Source organism: Cuculus canorus, chromosome 3 (assembly GCF_017976375.1).
Source record: "Cuculus canorus isolate bCucCan1 chromosome 3, bCucCan1.pri, whole genome shotgun sequence".
In the NCBI taxonomy this organism is placed as follows: Eukaryota; Metazoa; Chordata; class Aves; order Cuculiformes; family Cuculidae; genus Cuculus; species Cuculus canorus.
Window position 1 is genome coordinate 90,326,465 of NC_071403.1, and position 21,588 is coordinate 90,348,052.

A 21,588-nucleotide genomic window follows, 5' to 3' on the forward strand; every position below is an offset into this window, starting at 1 on the left:
ATGGAAATAGATGAGGAAGGTGTGACACGGAAAACAGGGTCGTTTGGAGTGTTTTTCAAACTCACTTCGGCCCTCATTAGTTCCTGGCAGTAGGTCTGGTTCCCCCACCCCAAGCACTTACTTCATCACTTGGTTGTCAGGCATTTCTTAAACGTTGTCACTGCATGGCTGCAAATCTCTGATAACCTCTCCAATGATGAAGAATTACTCAGAAAAACAGTGCTTTCCCTTCCACCGATTTTAAGATCTTTGTATCTAAAATGCCTTTTCTTGAGCTTCCTTCGAACCTGAACACTTCAGGACCTGCTAGTCCAAAATGAACATCTCCACATACACTTCAAGTACATTTTTTTAAAAGACTTACTAAATACAAACCAAATCATTACAGACAATTAATGCAAAAAGCTGAAAGCTCCATGAGCAGAGAAGATAGCCTGGGTTACTTACAAGTGAAAATGAAAACATGGAGATTGCCAAAACTGTGGATATTTAAACTTTCAGTTCTAGGACCTCAAGGATAAAGCAGCAGGTCACCTTTAGCAAGAGCTCAGTAGTAAAGTGGGCAACACTGAACTCACTTGATTTGCAGGGCTGTACTAAGAGGAACTTTAAAAAATACTACTATGGGCAACGCCACAAGCTAGTCTCAACCTGCTCTACCCAAGTATGCTCAAACTAACCACAGCACCTTACGTGGTCATGAGCCATGTGTTTTGGGAGGCAACTCCTGGATTTTCCTCAGCCCTGGGTATCTCAGATGCAAACCTCAGAACCTCCTCCTTGGGCAGTTCTTGAAACTGCCACTCTAAAGCAGGTCCCATTCTACCTGGGACTGGCTTTTCAGAAGAGCTCTTCACAGTCAAGTCGAGCCGGTTGTAGCAAAAGGAATTTGTCATCCACATGCATCTTTACTCACCGTAAAGCAAAAAGTCTTACGAAAGGAAACACTGGGGCTCGGTTTCCCTCAGTGTGACCTTAAAATTTCGCATCCTAGCTCTAGTCCAAGGTTTTATGCAAGGCAGCTCTTCCTGCTAGTTCGATCTGGTCTTTAACAGGTGGCGAGAGACTGCTGCTTTGCCACTTCTAAGGGAAAACTTTATTTATAAAACCAGTGTTCCTTGCCTTTCTCACTTAGCTTCAACTGGAAAATTTCACTGGCATCAGCTGCCACCTCCACTTCCCACACACCATCAGCATCTTATCTATCATCATTTTTCTAACCTCAATGCATTCTCTAACAGAAAGCTTGCTTTCTATCCAATGTGGAGACATTCAGTGCTGAAGATCCAGGACAGTTCTTCTATAAGAAACACAGACACATCTATTGAACAAAACAGCAACACTACGAAGCAGATAATTTTAAACCATAATCCAAAATGCAAGTAGGACTACAATGTGGTATTCACTTTATGAATATCTGAAATACATAATATATGTCCAGAAGTGTTACAAAGAATAATCGCAAAGCTACTTTTCCAAAGTCACAAAAAGCCTATGTATTTTTAAAAAACCTATCTACTAATAAGAGTATTTCTTAAATATGTAAATATTACCATATACAGTTCAGGGCAAATATCATATCATTTGTATTTTCTAACCACCTCAAAGAGTGACAAACAATACATTATTTTTGCTCATTGCTTTGATATCTAGGAGGAAAAGTACTATAAAAATGTAAAGGATGATAATCTATTAAAGCTCTTAGACAATATATACTGTACAAAATAGCGTTACTATATCTTAGCACATCAGGTCACTACAGATAGTTTGTTCCTAAGGCCAAGAGTAAAATGAATGTATAATGTATGTTCAAAGGTAACGCCTAATAAAATCATTCTGGTGCAAAGTGGACTCAAAAATACAGTATCAGACTTGTAAATTACTGCCTTTGTAGTATCTGAAAACAGACACCGTGAGTGCTGAGGAACCTTTCCCCCATGCTACACTCCACAGAGTCTTTATTGTTCAGTGCTCCCCTGGCACACCCCTGGTTTTGACATCTCCATCATACGCCCTTCAGCACTCTGTTGCTGTTCTGCACTGTATTCAACGTTTCATGTTTTTGCTTGTCCCACTGTTCACCTCCAGTGACATCAGACAACTGCTGACTTCTTCATCTACAAGTGATAAGGAAGTAGAGCTGAGCTGTACAGCATATGGAGTGCACATACAGGATAACAGTGGAAAAGGATGGAAGAATTTATAGTCTGATTCAAGGCAGATCAGGGATGTCAAATTTGATCTGTTGAAGCCTTGAGAAGATGAGTAACACTGCTGTATCCACCACCTAGAAATGCATATATGCAGAGAATCTGCAGGACATCTGCACTACTAATTCAGCCTTGGTTTAAGTTAATATGATCTCTAATCCACCAGTTCCACCTACCTATAGATCTACCAATATGCTTTACAAGCGATAAAATTTCTATTGTAAATAAAATGAACTCTCAAAGCTTCACAAGGCATTGAAGAGAAAATGAGCAGAATAAAATATGACTATCATGCTATCTTAAAGATTAATTATTATTTTAAGATTTCACAGATTACTTCAAAATTTGTGATTTGAACACCAAGTCCTTGAAGGCAAACATCTTGTTGTGGGCGAACAAAAATACTTTGTATGTCCTGATCACAGAAAAATCCTTTAAACTCAGAAAAATAGGCAAACCGTCTCTTATTGTAACTTTTTAATCTAAGATTTTAAAATATCATTTTTCATAGATTGCTTAACTTGGTGCTTCCAAGTACTCTTAGATCCAGAAATAGGAGGCAAAGACACAAACTGACATATCTGAGACTGCAGCCACACAGATGTGAGTCATCTGCTCCTAGTTTTAAACCGAGTCTGAAAACAGAATGGTTATGTTCACTAGGCATCACCCCTGAGATGGAAACTTCCAGAACTGGAATTTGGGAACCTCTGAACAGACCGTGGAGGTAATTTACAACCTGTGTTACCCAACCACAGATGAAAGAGAATATTGTAAAATATTAAAACAAAAGCACAAACACCCAGCAACAAAAAAAACTTCTATTTTGATCTGTGGGTTTACTGGTGATGCAGGATCAAAATAAGTAACTGAATAAAATACAAGGTAGTAAATGTAAGAACTCAGATCCTCTTACACCAGCATTGTTCTATGCACTCTTCTGGGGTTTTTATCTTCCCGGGGGTGGAGAAGACAATCCTTCATAAAAGGATTGTCATCAGGTCATAACATAAGCAAAACTGATGCAGTATCATCGTATATCTATGGATGAAGCTTTAAGTATTGAGCCTTCCATTTTCAGACTGCTAGCTGCACAAGGATGAAACACTGTCTGATCAATAGATGACGTGAAGTAAATTGGCTGTCCTTCTCCAGTTTCCACTCATCCAGACTTCATCACAAAATCTTCCATAATTTATATCCTCAAAAAAGACTGAAGATGAAGTGAGTGTAGAGACTGAAAAAAAAATCTTTAAGCCTTACAAAGCAATCTTCTCCAGCACTAGTGACAGGAGAAACATTAGACATTGTTGCTGATCATGCTCTAATTGTTCTTTTTAAGATAAACAAAGGACTTATTGATTTATAATACGGAAATTTAAACCTTACACACTACATTGAATAAAGCAGATACCAACACATTCTTTTAATATTCTGGAAACTAGACATTTAAGATCACATCATCTTCAATAACACGGAAAGTTAAAGCACAGAAATATATTTGTGGAGGCAAAGAGGGTCCTTCATTGGCCATGAAGTGCTAGAACAATGTGCTCTCGGTGTAAGTAAAGAGTCAGTTCAGTATGATATTGCAAACAAACAAAGCAAGACTTTGTTTCCTTTACTATTTCCTTTACTGATTTTTTTAAGAAGCTCTCAAAGTATGATAGTGCCACTTTCCAGTCTTCCCCCCATCAACTGAAACAAGACACGCTAGCAGTATTTTTCTGACTTTTTCTACTGAGCTCCTGAGGTTTTAAACAAGGTCATGTGAAGGTTGACTTTTATGAAATGTAAGACTGTCTTGTTTTATCTACTTACAAAACGGAAATACTATCATCACTTTAATGAATTTTCAGTGAAGATCTGATAGAAAGAATTAATTTATTTTGCAGGTTTCCAAATCACATGTTCTCTGGATTGAAATTTATATCTAAGGCTCCACAGTAACTCAAGTCCCATGCAACACAAAAAACTCGAAAAGGCAATCAGTTTCAAAAATTCTTCACGCTGGAAGCAATTACTAAAATAATTTAAAAGTCGTTTATTCATTATGACATAAAAAAATCAGATTTAATATTCTGCAAAAAATGCTTTAACATTTAAAGTTTGTAAGACAGTTTTATTAGTACCTCAAATAATTTTCAGATACTAATATAAAGAAATATGTTAAAAGTACAAATAAATCTGGAAGTAAAATTGAAGACCTGTACTTTTGATTTATCTTCAGCTCACAATGTTTTGAAGGAATTTTTAGTAGCTCGTCTTCGGTTGTAACAGTTCTGTTCTCTAAACAGAGTGCTCCAATAATACGTCACATTAAAATGCAGCTGCATAAACATGTTTACACACAGTTACATTTTCTCATACACATTCCTTTCTCACAAGTCTACCTTTTCCACTATGAACTAACTACACTTAAGTGTATTTTATGTAAGTGCACATACGTATAATGTCATTTCTAAAAAAGTTCAGACTGACCATAGGGAAAAACTAACAGATGTCGTGTTTAAAATCTTTATCAATGATCTGGATGAGGGCATTGAGTGCTCCCTCAGTAAGTTCACAGATGACACCTAACTGCATGGCAGTGTTGATCTGCTTAAAGGCAGGAAGGGTGTACAGAGGGATCTGCACAGGCTACATCGAAGGGCTGAGGTAAATTAAATAGGTTTAATCAGGATTAGTGCTGGGGCCTGCACTTCAGTCACAACCACCCCATGCAACGCTACAGCCTCAGGGAAGAGTGTCTGGAAATCTGCCTGGTGGAAAAGGACCTGCGGGTGTTGTTTGAGAGCCAGCTGAACATGGGCCAGCAGTGTGCCCAGGTGGCTGAGAAGGCCAACAGCATCGTGGCTTGTATCAGAAATAGCATGGCCAGTAGTAGGGCAGTGATTGTGCCCCTGTACTCAGCACTGGCAAAGCTGCACCTCAAATACTGTGTTCAGTTTTGGGTCCCTCACTACAAGAAAGATATTGGGGTGCTGGAGTGTGTCCAGAGGATGGCAATGAAGCTGGTGAAGGGTTTGGAGCACAAGTCTTACAAGGAGCAGCTGAGGGAAGTGGGCCTGTTTAGTCCTGGAGAAAAGGAGGCTGAGGGGAGACCTTATCACTCTCTACAACTACCACCTGAAAGGAAGCTGTAGTGAGGCAGGTGTAGTGAGGCAGCTGTTGGTCTCTTCTCCCAAGTAATAAGCGATGAGAGGAAATGGCCTCAAGTTGCATCAGCAGAGGTTTAGACTGATATTAAGAAAAATTTCTTTATTGAAAGAGTGGTGAAGCGTTGGCAGAGGCTGCCCAGGGAAGTGGTCGATCCACCATTCCTGGAGATGTTCACAAACCACACAGACATGGCATTTTGGGGCACAGTTCAGTAAACACAGTGGTGTTGGGCTGACAGTAAGATTTGATGATCTTAGAGGTCTTTTCCGACCTTGATGATTCTATAATCCAGGTGTAAAATAAATGAGTGACAAAAAGCAGTAATTCTCTCACTTGTATGATAGCAGTCTTTAAAAACCACTATCCTGACGTTACAGTGAAAGAGACTACTGCAGTATTTTTTTCCAAATGATGGGAGAAATGCACTTTACCAACACCATTACAGTTATTGCCATATTAAGATTAATTTGTCCATAATTAAAAACATAACAAAGAACTGCATTTCTCCCATCATTTGGAGGAATTCATACAGCAACTGTCCAGGAAACACAACTACCACTATTTCTATTTCTGCTAGAGAAGTAAAGGAAAAGTCACTTTTTCAAGATTCATATTCTTAGTTCAGGGAACAGCAAAGTCATGAAATTTAAGGGATTTTTTTAAAAATGCTGAAGTATAAATTACTTTTAAGGTAGGGCTGTTGTTTTGCATTTCCTTTCAGGGAAGCTAAAAATGTAAGATCAATATTTATTGCAAGTGCATAAGTACTGCCATATAATCTGTGTGTAATATAAACTTATGTGCAAAATAAACATTTATGTTGCAAACACCAAAAACTTTTTCATTTCATTCACAGCTAAAGAAAGTAGAAGGTTCTAGCCATTCATTTAATAGCAAACTACCATGACTACTGTAGTTGTATTTCTTCTACCTATTGCAAGTTCAGCCTTCAACCTAGCATGCTGTTATCTTGGCTTAGTACAAGCAACAGGAGAGAAAACACCTATCGAGTTCTTAACTATTCATTTTTTTTAAAGTATTTTCAAAATTAACTGCCCAAACCTTCAAAGAATGTGTGAAAGGGCTCCCCTCCCTTGTGCACAACCCACATCACATCTTCACCTTTCCTCATTGGGAATATGAAAAAAAGCACCAAAGTTAATCATTTTTTATTCAGAAAAAAAAACCAACAAAAAAATATATAAGTGTTTGGAGTAAACCACCAAGGGTAGAGCCCACAGAGAAGCTTTTATTTGATGTGAGCTTTACTGACACACTAACGAAAGCCTGAGAGACAAAGCAAGAGAAAATGCTATTTGAGCACAAACTCAGTGTTTGCTCACAAGGCCGCTTGCCTGCCAGAGGGTTACCCAAACACAGCTCTGGCAATGGGAAGTCATTTTTTTCTAGCTGTCTCTTAGCAAACAAATGTGAGCCTGGGAATTTCTCATACATTGAGATAAATCAAGAACCAGACCTTTCAGAGCACCAACCTCCACAGCTTTAGAAGAAGATGTCAGATTTCTCCAGGACCCTCTGAGTTCAAACTGTTTAGACTAAATTATTAGCTACTGCCTATTATACACAAGTCACACCACTGCCAAAGCTGTTTGCTAAAGTAAGTTTCAGATGTGGCTGTTTCACCTAGCACTCTTACGTAAAAACACTTTAGACAAGTCTACAGCATGATACACCTATGAAACGCACCCCGACATGCTTGTAGTTTTTTGTTTCATTGTGGTTTGTTTCCTCGTTTTTTTTTTTTTAATGCTATCTCTATTCCTTTTATATTATGCTTAGGGATACTGAAGTGTATCTTCTAAAAATCCTGATTTAGCATTTTTCTGCATGCACACAGATTCCCTGGATCCCCACAGTTCTGACCTGTGCTTTTGTCTGTACCTAACTGCACCTGTATACCTTCCTGATCAATTCTCAATCAAAAAAACCCTTTGTAAAAGCACAGGGTATACAGAATTTGCATTACAGTTGTATGACAAACACAGACATTATTTCTCTGAATGAGGTCCATTTAATAAACCAAATTTTTATACTGAAGAAGTCTGGTATTGACCACATGTCTGCGATGATGTACTTGAAGGCTTTTCAAACCTGATGGTACCTCTTGAAATTCCCATTCAGTAAGTACAGTTGTATAGCTATTCAAATAGAGAATTCAAGATCAGACTTCAACTAGATTACTTGTAGAACAGTCTGTGATATATACAGCCAATTCAGTTAGACAATATTGCTTTTTTCAATTACCCACTGTATATGTACTATATGTGGTTTGTTTCTAGGAAGTACTTTGGAAAAGGACTTGGTTCTATACTGGTTACATCAATTGTAGTATCAGGTTAACTATCTTCACATAAGAATTAAGGAATCTGAAGAGGATCAGGTGCTGAAATGTATTTAGGAGTACAATTTCTTTCCGTTCCCAGGATCATGAGGATCATGAAGCACTCCGGGACTCTGAGGCAGCAGGACTGATACTAGTCTTCCGCACAGGAAATCAGGGTATGGGAATTGAGAGAACATTGGTAAGTTTTGGTCATTAGAGTAAAACAGTGGAGACTTTTTTTTTTATATCCTGGCAAAAAAAAAAGAGCGACTGGTGTATGCTAGCAGTACCACAGCTGTACAAAGTCAGCACCTCCATATCAGCCACAGAGACAGGCACACAGCAGCTGCCAAACACTTCTGGCAGCCCTGCGGCAGCTGCACAATCATTCCACAGCTAGAAGGAAAGTTTGGTCCCTTTGCAACTCCCTCCCTTTCAGCTCATTTAATTGGGCTGTGTACCTGTTCCAGGGCACAGGCACTGCTAATTTTAATAAAGCTAAGAAATCCATTTACTACCAAGTCACTGAACATTTATAGCAGTATCGAGATATTAAAAACTGAATATTCTTTTTACAATTTTAAATCTTACTTAACAGAACAGCCTTGTTTAGTCTACAGTATTTAATGGTCATCAGCCAGACACTACTTTCATATGAGCAATGCATGGAAAAGATACCAACCTTCCCAGCAAGAACTCATGGCCAAATCTGCTACTGGCAGCAAGAGGGCAGCCACAGAAAGATTGTTCCATTTGTCAGAACATACTCATCTTTGCGTATGCCCCTTCTGAAACAACTTACGTATAAATCTACCACCAAAAAACATCCTTCTCAAAGAGTTTGCTTTAAACACAAAGTACTCTAACCTCAAGGAAAGCATCCCAATAAATTTTGGATGACTTGTTCTTCATGTTTGTAAAACAGATCCACTACATTTTTCTTTCTCAGTGAACAAAAAGGTATCATGTGGATCTGTATAGTACTCAAAGCCAAATGCATATAACATTATTACTAGGCATTAGAAAAGATTAATATCCACCAGTGTTTCTTCCAGGCTTTCCACTACAAGCAAGTACAAGATGTCAGGCAGTACCAGCAGTATTTTTGCATGGTGAGTGGAAACAGGTGACCCTGTGCTCCTTGTTTACTGGCATATTATAAGCTCAGGGGTGAGAGCAAGCTGCATCTTTCAAGGGAAAGGGGGCAGGGAACAAGGGAGAAAAAAGAATCTGGAATGCTCGGCCTGAGGTCAGAGGACAAGGAATTTCAAAGCTAGGTGATAATTTTAAGAGCCAAGTGCCTATCACACAAACATGTGCTAAGACAGTCATCTACACACTTCCTCTTCATACATTAGTTTTAACTCAAATAAATTTTCTAAATTCAACTCAGCACGTATGCGCATAGCCTTGTTTGCTGCTGTAAGGATGGCGACTGTAGCAAGCAAGAATAACCACCAGAAGTGGGGAGATGCGCTTCCTTAAGTGGCAGTGATGATCTAGGGCCACTTAGGAGAATACATGCATATAATGTGTATACTATCGAACATACTGCAAAAGCAGTAAGCGTTAGAATTGATACTTAGCACTAAATAGAATTTTTTTTAAAAAAAGATTTCTTAAGAAAAAGCGTGAGGTACACAGAATATAACTAAAATGTAGAACTGCAAATGAAGGGATAAGCATTATGCATAATTTCTGGTTCTAAATCTTCTATAAAACATTATTGCTCAACTAGTTTCCAATTCTCACAAAATAACAAAACAGAAACAAAGGACTGCATTTGAAATGCTTACAAACTCAAATTCCAGTCGCCTACATAGAGGAATTTCTTTCATTAGGACAAGATGGAGAAGAACTCAGTGTTTAGCATTCTAATTCATTACTAAAACAGTCAGCCACAATTGGTAAAGCCACTAAAGGCATTTCCCCAGGTTTCTTACTTTCTTGTTGAATGATTACACTTTCTCTTTCAGAGCTAAACAAGCCAACAGCTCAACAACATCATTATCTTTTATGACTTTCTATGCAAGAGCTGCACTACTATCCTGCTTGTGTGGCTACTGTACACACTGACCAGAAGCATGGATACCTTTCAGATTATCTATCAGAGCATGACTGATCAGGCTTCTTGTGCATAGAACACATCTAAAAGATACCACTCATCATAAGCTACTTTGCAAAGCCGCAGGTAAACACAAGTGACAGCCAACAAAGCTATATTCCATTAAAATGGCATAGGTGAAACATGTGCGCCTTCAGATGGGAGGCAATTCAACAAAAACTGTGCTGTGTATCCTGAATTCTGTATAGTAGTTAGCAAAAGCCTCATGAACTTCAAAAAGAAAAGAACAGACAGGTCCTGTTAAATTTACTGTGCTCACCCCACTTACATTTAAAGGCAGAAAGCAATACTTCCCTCAGGGAAGGGGGGCCCAGCTCATAATTTTTGGATTAAAACCACAACTATTAGCTGCAGAATGAAATTATTAGTGACAGGTTCACTGAATTACCTCTTTACAGAGGTCACTAGAGCTTCCTAGAAACCTAAAACTGCCATTCTAAATTTAGCTGATAACAAGTGAGTTTTTTAAACTATCAAAATTTAGAGGTGAACAGAATAAAGAACCTGTTTTAATACTCTCATTTAGTCATGCACTTAAGTACAATACATTGGCATTTCTTCACTTCAAAGTTATAAACTGAGAAACACCGGAGTGCTGGCATGTACCATTATTACATCAACATTTTATACCCACAGATGTGGATGTAGAAGTTCTATAGATTTTCAATATGCTCATTTCTCTTAAAACTATAACACAAATCAAGAATAATTTCCCTGGCAAGTATACAAACTGTAGTTTGATTACCACAATTAAATAAGATTAAACAGAAACTTAAAACAGGATTAAACAGAAGCTCTCACCATGCAGAATTCTGTTATGAAATGAATCAATTTTGCAAGTATCAACAATCTGGGAAAAATTCAAGAAACTACATGAACAAAAATCTTCCTTTTATTGCACATTTATTACTGCCATTTTAAAGCTTCACTCAATTATTTACAAAGGACCTTAGACAAACCATTCAATCCACCACTTTAAGCTTTCAAGACTTCTAATAAACTCTGCATACTGTATCATGTAAAATACATACATAGCACTCAAAGTATAGTATGTTTCCCCCCTCCCAGTTAAGTGACCTCAACAGTAGGTTACAAAGTCCCATTTCTCTTGCCTGTAGTCTCTCTCACTCTGGTCCCATAAATTTTGCATTCCCCGTTGCACAAAGGATGCCCTTGTAAACCTAGTACACAGCCGAGTAGTTAGATAGTTCACTCTCTACTACTTCACGAGAAGCCTGAGCTTGAAATCCTTCAGATGGAGCTCTGCACAAAATCCATATCTTTTTCTTGGAGTTGTCATACAGTTTCCCAGCAATTATGTCAAAGTACTGCAAGGCATTGAGACATTTCTTTATTGCTGTTGCAGCAAAATGTAGACACTTGGAACATCAGTAGAAAGTACTGGGCATAACTGCTGTTCTACAACACATCAGTATACCTCGATGCTTGGCCTGCAAAAGGTCTGGAGTATTGATCTTGTTAATATCAAGCTCTCCACCCCTTCCCCATGCAATGAAGGCCTCCATCCCTGCAGTCCCTCCTGAATTCTGAGCTACTTAGTAAGATGAACTTCTAGAACTAACAACACTAGCCTAGGTGAAAGTATTTTGGAACCCTTTTTTTAAACAGGGTAAATCAAACATCTTTAATTGTGCTGGCACATAAGGAAGTAATGGGTAAAGTAGTATTATTGCTGGATTACGGTGAAAAATACAAAAACCCACAAAATGGTCACGGTGAATCTTACATTAAAATGAATGTCACCTCACTGTCACAACTAAGCTACACATATTAGTATCAAACAGGAACTTACTGAATTTCTCATAGTTTCACAAGCCTTAAAATAGATAAAAATCATAACTCTGTTATGATTTTTTTACCAGTAGAAGGTATTATGAAGGTATTATGCAAAGATACTTGAATCTCCCTGACCCTCATCAGAAGTTCTGTGGAACTACGACCAAAATTCAACAGTTGTTATATAGCCTCTGAATCTTACGTAGATTCACAGTAACTTGTCATTAAGAGACTAAGCTACCATAAATTGCAGATTTCATGATCTAAACTGAGTTTACTATAAATATAGCTCCTTTTGTAATAAAGAAATTACGAAAGAATTTCTGCTTAAAGTTTTAATAGGTTTTATTTTAACAACTAACACAACTTGTTACAGACAATGATACAAAAGCTGGGAAAAGTAACTGGATTAAGCAATTGAGACATTCAGTACCACCATTTGTGCAGGGTGCATCTGCTTCTGAACAGACTCTTCACAGCTGTGCCAATTTCTCTACCACTGTGATACAGAGGAAAAGCACATCCTGGGCACTGGGCTTAGCTCTTTGGATATCTAGGTTGAAGAAATGATATTACTGAAATAAGGATTTCTTTGAATTGCTTCACTCCGCAGAATTTGCAGCGCACTCTCAGTTTCAGCCAAGAGGGGATATGCGCTTAAATACTGAGGTATTTTGTCATCCTGCAAACAACACTTAAAGATAATAAATATCTATATAAGTACATAACCAAAATACTGATAAATTGTAAGAAAACTCAGATATTGAAGTCCTGGAATGGTCTAAATTACTCTACCTCCAAATGCTATTACACTATATTTCACTAATACTAATATATTTCACTAGTTCACTGTGGTTCCAGAGTTCTGTGGGTCTGGCTCCCCTTGCAGCAACTGGCACCTATATCTGAAAAGCAACTTCTGCTGGCCTTCGAGAGACTAGGTGATCTGGAATTCAACAAACTCTGTCAGGGACTGCACTGAATTATCTACCATATGGAAACCGTAAAAATCAAAATAATATGAAGGGCAATGAAAAAATGCTATTAAAACATGATGGTGATGGTAAAGTTTGACAAACTTCCAACAGAACTAACTGGAAACTTGCCTTTTTTGATAAGCCATACAACTTGGGGCAAGCTGAGCGAGAGCTAAGAGCCCTGAGGCATCAGAGGGGGCAGTAACTAAGCAGGGTGTCCTACCTACAGAGATAAATACCATGGAGATAAACTCTCCTACAAAGAAACGCAGAATTTTTTGTTTCAACTTTTAAATTGGATCCAAAAAAGCAGATTTCAAAATACTGAAATTCTTTGCATAAGAACAGTCCCCTTTCTCCTGCCAACCCTATACAGTCCCTTTCTGAGAAACACAGCACTGTTCAAAATTAAGTTAAAGGATTATTTGGAGTTGTCTTGCATAAACACAAGCCAAGTATCAGCTAGAGTTACTATAACGGTCTTCATATAGACTTATAAGTCCCATGGCAAACTCTAGCAGAAACAGACTTCAGTCTTTAGAACGTACATGTTTAGGTATTTGAACACAATGCCAAAAAATCTCCCAAAGACAAGTCAAATACACCAGGAAAAGTGGTTTTAATACCTAAAGAGTTATTCAACCTGAATTAAATTTATCAAGATAAAGAATACATTTTTCTTGCTACTCTGAGGACAGATGAATTTTTCTGCTCAATGTCTCGCAGCTGTCACAAACAACAGATGCTGGAAATTCTTTAAGAGATTCTACAAAAAGTATTTTACTCAGCAAAATACTTTGCAACCCAAACACCAGTGCTTCTATAATGAAATCAATCTCTATGCCGTAGTCTTAATTTCAGTATACTTCATATATTCACTCAATTACAGCCCATAACCTTTACATTTTAAGTTTTCATACCAGCAGTAGTTTTCCATAAAAAGACTTGTTCATTTAACAGTACTAGTCTTTGCTCAGTGAAATATTAGCTCCTGTGACCTGTCAGAAAGTAACTGAACAGCATACTCCAGTCTGACAGAAAAATCAAAAAGCCTAAGCAAGAACTAAAAAGGCTACCTTTTCAAACCCAAGACTTGTTGTCTGAGAAGCTGGGTAATTTCTTCTACATAGAACTGTCCCACTTACACCTTTTTCCAAAAATGAAAATCATAATCTTTTGAAAATTTACTAAAAAACTTCTCTTTTTTTCCACCCACAGTTTAAGGCAATTGTGTCTCAGCACTGGATCCCAAACTTTAATTTCCTTCTACTTCTGCTATTGTTATGCCAGCACTTCTAAATATTTACCCTTCCCAGATTCCTAAATTGGAAGGAGCCAGGCTTCTTTTGTAGTGCAGATGATTTGCACAGACCCCAAGTAGTGGAGAAATTCTCACGCTTTCATGGGAGGGAGCAGGATTTAGAGGACACTTTGTTCATGACAGGGTAAAGTAATCGTTAATAAATTTAAACTGAAGGCTCTTTCTAACACAGAGGGATTATGTACACTTTCCTTGTGTACAATGATAAACATTAAAGGTATTAATAAACATTCCTTGAAGAACTGCAGATTTACATTTTTCATAAAGTCTAGATGTGATTAAATTGCATCTGCATCTGAATGCATTTAGCACTAAGTTGTTGAAAAATTATTTTACGGTATATTCCACTTTAGTCTATCTTCCAAAAAATTAAGCTGTCATTATAGATAAAGATTCAGTAAAAGTAAAAGCTTAACCAAAAAACCTAAGGAAAGACAAACAAAATACAAGCACTAAACAACACAAAAAAGGAAAACAAGTGCCCGTTTTATGGCTAGTGAATGTTTTGGAGTGGCCACAGGGACAGCTTAGGCATTGCTACCAAAGGGGAAAGCCAGCCTGGTCTTTGCTGGCATGACACGCATTCAGCAAAACGATCTACACAAGAAATACTCCATAACCTATGTATTTATTAAATCAAACCCACAGCCTAACAAGTTAAGCTACAGTAAATCCAGAGGAGCTGTAAACATAGAAGACACTGTGGAATAATCTGAGACAAAAGCAGTTTTCCCCTTCTTCTTATTGTAAGCACACACAGAGTTAAATTCTGCTACTTAACAGAAATCTGTTGCTAAGGCATTTATCCCTCCTGTTGCACCAGAAGAGACAGAAGGCTAATTAAAACCTTCCAAAGCCACTGATCATGCCATCTTAGCTGAAGCTGTGAACAGAAGTATCAACCTATTATAGTATTCTATACTATACAAACACACACAAACACCCAAACACAAACAAACAATAAAACACCTCAAAGGTACAGTTGTTACTACTAAATCCATTTTGCACAGCTCTGCCACTCTACCAATAACCATCTATCCTTATGCACAACATAAGGATATTTGCTTCTTTCTTATCTCCTGCTTTTATTTTTATACTTATCTCCTCTCTTCCTGATTTTCCCTAACTACAAAATCTTCTGAATCAGCAGAATCAAACTTGGAAGATTCGTTTCTAGAAGCAACAGTCTAGATAAGAAAGGAGAAATTTCTATCTGCCCTGTGTGCAGTCTTAATGTGCAGAATACCTGTAAAAACACTAGTTCTCACTGCAAGAAGTTAAGATATGCAGGACAGTTTTAACATGCAACCAAGAAGTTTCTGAGGGCACACGGGTCCTACAGACTCCATTAAATAGCTTCAGTTTTTAATCACTCTAGTGACCTGCATTGCATTTGTACATTCCACAACGCTGAAGTGTCAGGCACTGTAAAGCAGCTAGCTAAACTGAAAAACTGTAATAGTCTCAAAGTTACGTGGCTATGCATCAAAGAAGTGTTGTTAACACTGAATAGCAAGGCAAATATGCCTACCTTAAGTGAAAAGTAGTTTTGTTTTAAAGAGTAGCCAAGGTTAATTTGCATAGTAAGTAATAGGCTTAAATATGTATGAATATAAGCATTTCCCATTTTAACAGTTGTGTACATATTATAAGTAACATTCAGACACCAGGGCACAGATAGAAGCCTTCCAAAACAGTTAATGTCTGACACTCTCAGGAATCATAGAATAGTTTGGGTTGGAAGGGACCTTAAAAATTATCTGGTTCCAACCTCACTGCCATGGGCAGGGACACCTCCCACTGTATCAGGCTGCCCAAGGCCTCACCCAACCTGGCCTTGAACTTCAGGGATGGGGTATCCACAACTTCCCTGGGCAACCTGTGCCAGTGCCTCACCACTCTCATGGTGAAGAAATTCTTCTTTATGTCCAGTCTAAATCTGCCCCTCTCCAGTTTATACCCATTGCCCCTAGTCCCATCACTACAAGCCTTTGTGAAGAGCCCCTCCCCAGCTTTCTTGTAGCCCCTGAAAGGTTGCTATAAGATCTCCTTGGAGCCTTCTCTTCTCTAGGCTGAACAACCCCAACTCTCTCAGCCTGTCCTCGTATGGGACATGCCCCAGCCCTCTGATGATCTTTATTGCCCTCCTCTGGACCCATTCCAACAGTTCCATATCCTTCTTATCTGGGGACTCCAGAACTGGACACAATACTCCAGGTGAGGTTTCACAAGAGAGGAATAAAGGAGCTGAATCAACTCCCTCGACCTGCTGGCCACACTTCTTCTGATGCAGCCCAGGATTCAGCTGGCCTTCTGGGCTGTGAGCGCATGTTGCTAGCTCATGTCAAGCTTCTCATCAACCAGCACCTCCAAGTGCTTCTCTGCAGGGCCACTCTCAATCCCATCATCCCCCATCCTGTATTGAGACCACAGATTGCCCCGACCCAGGTGTAGGACCTTGCACTTGGCTTTGTTGAACCTCAAGTTCTCACAGGCCCACTTCTTCAGCCTGTCCAGCTGCCTCTGGATGATGTCCATCCATCCACTGTGGCAACTGCACCACTCAGCTTGGTGTCATCTGCAAATTTGCTGAGGGTGCACTCGAGCTCGCTGTCAATGTCATTGATGAAGATACTTAAACAGCACTGGTCCCAATACGGACCCCTGAGGGACACCACTTGTCACGGATCTCCATCTGGACTTTGAGGTGAGGCTCCCCAACACTAACTGTATGATATCAACTCGAGAACAGAGGCAAAATGAACAGGGGGAGAAAAGACACCTGGAAAGAGGTAGCCCAGTTCTAGGCAGGACGATGCTACTCCGGAAGGTGCTGTGTACGGAAGAAAGCCTTTCAAAATACCTCTTTGGGTTATTCTTCAAGATAAGGTTTTAATGATACTGAAAATAACTCTCAAGTGGAAACTGCAGAAAAAATAAACTTCAAGCTAGATGAAAAAGAGAACACGTTCACAAGGAAAGATGCAAGTATTTTTGGCACTTTTCTTACATCCATCACTGCAAAACATGACAATACGTCCAGATTTCCTACAGTCTAAATTTTAATTGATGCTTTGATTCTCACTAACAGCTAAAAATATGTCACTTTGGTCCTTGAATACAAATGAGGTGGCAACTGTAACAGAAGCCTTTCCAATACAGAAGAATTAATATCATGAACTACCCAGATACCACATAAAGCAACCTTTTCCTTCCTTAGCCAGCCAACAGTGTGACTCAAGAGAAACAGCTGACTGCACACAGAACGAAGTCTCCACTGGAAACCAGGCTCATGCATTCCGTTTGATGTACTTCAGGCAAGTGAAAAACTTCATTATAAGATTCCAGGAACAGCGGCACACTGAATTAGGGGCTAAAGGAAAAGCAGAAGAGTAAGTTCTAACTGCATCAGAAAGAAAAACATGAACACATTTCCTGGGGTTTTTAAATTACAGTTCAAGAGCTGTTGTTACTAATCACTGCTCCAAGCTGTAAAACTCACAACCTTGGAGGGCAAAAGTCAAAGAAACCCTACTGATTTTCCCCAGATTACTCACAGAATTAATAAGATCACTTGGGAGTCAGCCTTGAGGTTATCAAAAATCTCTCATCACATGCCCACAGTACACTTTCGCAGTATTTCTGTTTACAACTTTTTAATGAACTGCAGCACCGAAGCGGAAATCCTTTTGCCTGCTAGTAGGTCATGCTGGAATGCAATTTGGTTATCTATGTATTTTACATTTCCAATACAAAGTTAGGAAAAATGAAGCAGTTTTTCAGCAAATTTCTCTAAAATATTTTTACATAAGTGTGTTCACCACAAGAAGAAATAAATATCAAAACTTGTATAATGATATTATAATCAATATTATAAGCAAATTATTCTAATTATTCACGACAATCAAACAGAACACTGACTTACACTACTGTAGAAAGTGTTTTTTTAAAAATAATTGTAAAAACAAAGTCTCAGGCAGGTAGAAAAACAATGACAGTTACGTAGCCGAATTGAGCACTGCTGTTTTAACTTGTGAAAAATCCTAAATACCAGGGGAACTGAATGGAGGCTTCGCCACAAACAGACTTGTCAAGGAAGGAATCGCAGTTTTAACTAGAGGCATGTTTTCAGTACACTATTCTTATGCACCTAAAGTTTTTTAGCTCAACCACCGTGACTATTTGTGCAGAAGCATCTCATATTCTGAGCACCTGGTTCTATGAGGTTTTCCTCGTTACTACCTAGGCAGAATGAAGCAGATAAGTTAAGAGATCATCTTTCAGCATCCAAAATGTGGCTTGCCAGCATGAAGCTCAGACATCTGCTGTGAATTAGGGATGGGAGGTCAGCAGGGAACAAGCCACACCTGGTATGCCAAAACTCCCCAGCTGCAGGATAGCCTCTCGATAAGCCCACAAGAATAGGTTGGAATTGGGTAGAAATTCAGATCAGACAAAAATTACGAAACACGACAGAGCAGGACCTAAACCTGCCCTTAATATTTAGGGCCACTCAAACAGCCAGCACTGCTGGGAATGCTGTACATTTAAAAGTAAATCCTTTCTTTCGGCCTTTTGGATTAAAGGACTTGAAGAGCGTGAACCACCCTAGGGACCAGAGCAACATAACAGGAGAGCAGTGAAACTGAACCTCATCATCAGGTTGGAAACCAAGGATCTGGCTGGGAATAATAAGAATAAAAATCCTCCTTCCCTCATTTAAAGGGAGAAACAAAGAGAAAGAAAAATCCCTCAAACCAGCCTGTCACAAGTAAGAAGTTGACTTCACTTAGTTATCAGTTAGAAAGAAATCATAATATTTGTGGGAGGATTTTGCTGGTTCAATCAGTACTATCAGAGAGTACCATGATTATCAGGCATCTAGTGTTACACCTTATGGTGTAATACTTCCCTCCCCTTCCTTCCTACATTCCAAGCAATCAAAAAAAAAAATTCCAGGCAAGCAGAAAAATTAAGAGTTTTTAAGCTAGTTACAGCTGTTTTGCTTGAAAAGTTCTAAGCAGAAAAAAATCCAGCACACCAAGAGACAGAGGCTGCAGAGATACATGCAAACACACACACTCAGTTTCCAAACGGTAAGTCTTAATACAGAGTGAGGTTGTGTCTCGACTGCTGTACATGGCAGTCCACTGTCCTGAGAAGAATTAGCATGGCAAACACATTGACCACTTCACCCTGCAAACCTCTGCATGTTTTCTGTATATTAGAAATAGACATAAAACACTAAAACATTCTAAATCATAAATCTTGCTGTTTGAAATGCAGCTTTAAGAAATCCCCATGACACTGCTGCTGCCCGCTCTCTAGGCACTGCTGATTCACTGTTTGCATGAATGCATTGAAAAGAATGCTGTCACATGCAACGTTCTGCATCCCACTTCAGCATCTTGTTTGTGTTAGCATGAACTTTTGCCTGCTCTTGACCAATTATGCTTTTTGCACCGGAAAACCTTAAGGTGAGTTTCAGAAATACCTTTGTTAAGGCAGATTCTCCCTCTTCTTCCCCTCATACAACCTACTGTACTTGAGGGGGGGAAGAGACAGGAGAAATCAAGCTTTTTGTAAACTCACAGTACAACACAGAAGCGTAGGTGCAAGTAATTTTGATGAGTTAAATTACCAGTTATCTACACATTTTGTCCCCAACAATGTGAAAACAAAGGGTACCTACTGCTGCCCTTTTACTGCTACACCACTCAGGACAGTTGCATGTCCTGACTCAAACGACTTCAGTCCACTCCTAACAGCAGCTCTTGGTCTGTTCCTCCTATTTGTAACACGTTCTCTGTTACTGGTGACATAAACTGAACTTGCTAGTTGAACAGGCTGGCAGCAGCACTTTGCCTGCCTGCTGAACGCTGCTGCCTTTGGCTACTTCCAATCTTCTACAATTGTTCAATTCAGATTTTTTACATCTAGGTATTGCTTCATGAATTACAGCAGCAAAGCGTTAACTGGATCCCCTAACTACTGGGACAAATGTACACTGGCTGGTGACACTGATGGCAGTAGGGTTGCAGCACTTGGTTGTAAGTCATGTAGGTTATGAAAGAAAATCACTGTCTTTGAAAAGTCACCTAAAGTGATCAGATGCAAGGATAATTTCCATTACCTGGAAATGGCAGTTACATCAATTTTCTCATCTATCAATCTTGAAAAACAGACAAAGGGTTCTTCGACTAAAAGGGCAGAAATGGGCATTTTTCCCTCCTAAAAGCCTTACAGCTGGTAGCATCATTTATTAGCTTTCTTGCAGAGTTTTTGGTAGTCTTCAATTGTTTTCAGAGTAGTCACTACCTGGGTACTTAGAAATAGCACAGCTGTTCCCGGAACAGAGAAGAGTTTAAGGCTGTAGTCATTTTCTTCACATACTTTGTTGATTATTCACCCAAACCAGCCATATCACTGGAGTTTCAACAAAAAAAGTCCTATATTCTTTTGATATTTTTAAGATAACGATAGAACAACAATTAACCCCACTCTACTGTTATCCAGCGAGTCCAACATCTTTGTAAGTCCCTAAAATTTTCCTGCAAACCCCCTCTATCAAAACATATTGACACTGATTTTTTCCTTTTGTGCTGCTCCACTGGTAACCCTCTCTTTATTTCACCTAACAATTAAAACCTAACTTCCGCTTTTCCTGGATGACTTCTTATCAGAAGTATGTTCAACTTAGGACTTTCAGACCAAGACGCTGTTTTTACATAAAAATATTAGTAGGCAAATCACCACATCCCCCTTCTCTCAAAAAGCTAACTGGTATAGATTTACTATTTCACTTACTGTACCTTCAAGCAAAAATTTTCAAGTCTCAAAACAAGTGAGAGGACAGCATCTACTCCTGTACTTCACTTTAGATATCACCAACAAAAACAGAGCAATTATCAACAAGTACCTATTTAAATATTTATCAACAAGTAGCTGTTTAAGTATTTATCATCATAATTCTGAGTATTAAAAATAAGGAAAATCTTAAATGGCTTTTTAACCTGAAGACAAAGATTAAGAACTTAATGAGATACCAAACCACTAAATATACTGCATGCGGAAGATACTACAGCTTCGAGATTAGAAGTATGGAGTTCTCCAACATGCTAGTTGATAGCCAGCTTCAGGCAGCATCCACCAAGGAAAAGTTATCAGACAACTTTTTCACTGCTCATATAAATTGAATGAATGGCTTAATTTCAGAACTGGAATCTCCAAGTCAAGAATTTCTAGGCACACAGGAGCTTGTTGCCATTGCAGTAAATCATCAACATTTTTTTTTTGGTTTTTTTTTTTTCTTTTTGGTTTAACTAGAAATCTCATTTCTTCATAGTAAAAAGCTATTACTCAGTAGAAGCTTCAGGAGTTATGGGAAGGGAGCAGACTTGCTTTCAAGGATGGCCTGGAGTTATTTCAGCACACCCTGAAGATATAACCACCATTTCAGAAGACACCCAATCAAAGCCCCTGCTATGCATTTTGTGCTGGGTTGCAGAAAGCTACATGAATTAATCTGAGAACTGTAAGCATTGTGGTGATCTTGCCTACTATATGAATATAAAGTACTTTACTCAGTACCCAAAATTAAATCAAATCTATATAATTTAAATAATCAGAAGGTAGATATTTGTGTGCAAGCT

General features: G+C 38.7%; 1 protein-coding gene across 1 annotated transcript in view; it reads right to left on the minus strand.

Annotated features, from left to right (window-relative positions):
• Positions 1-21,588, minus strand: part of DISP1 (dispatched RND transporter family member 1) — an 89,862-nt gene that overhangs the window by 41,296 nt on the left and 26,978 nt on the right. The window lies entirely within an intron of this gene.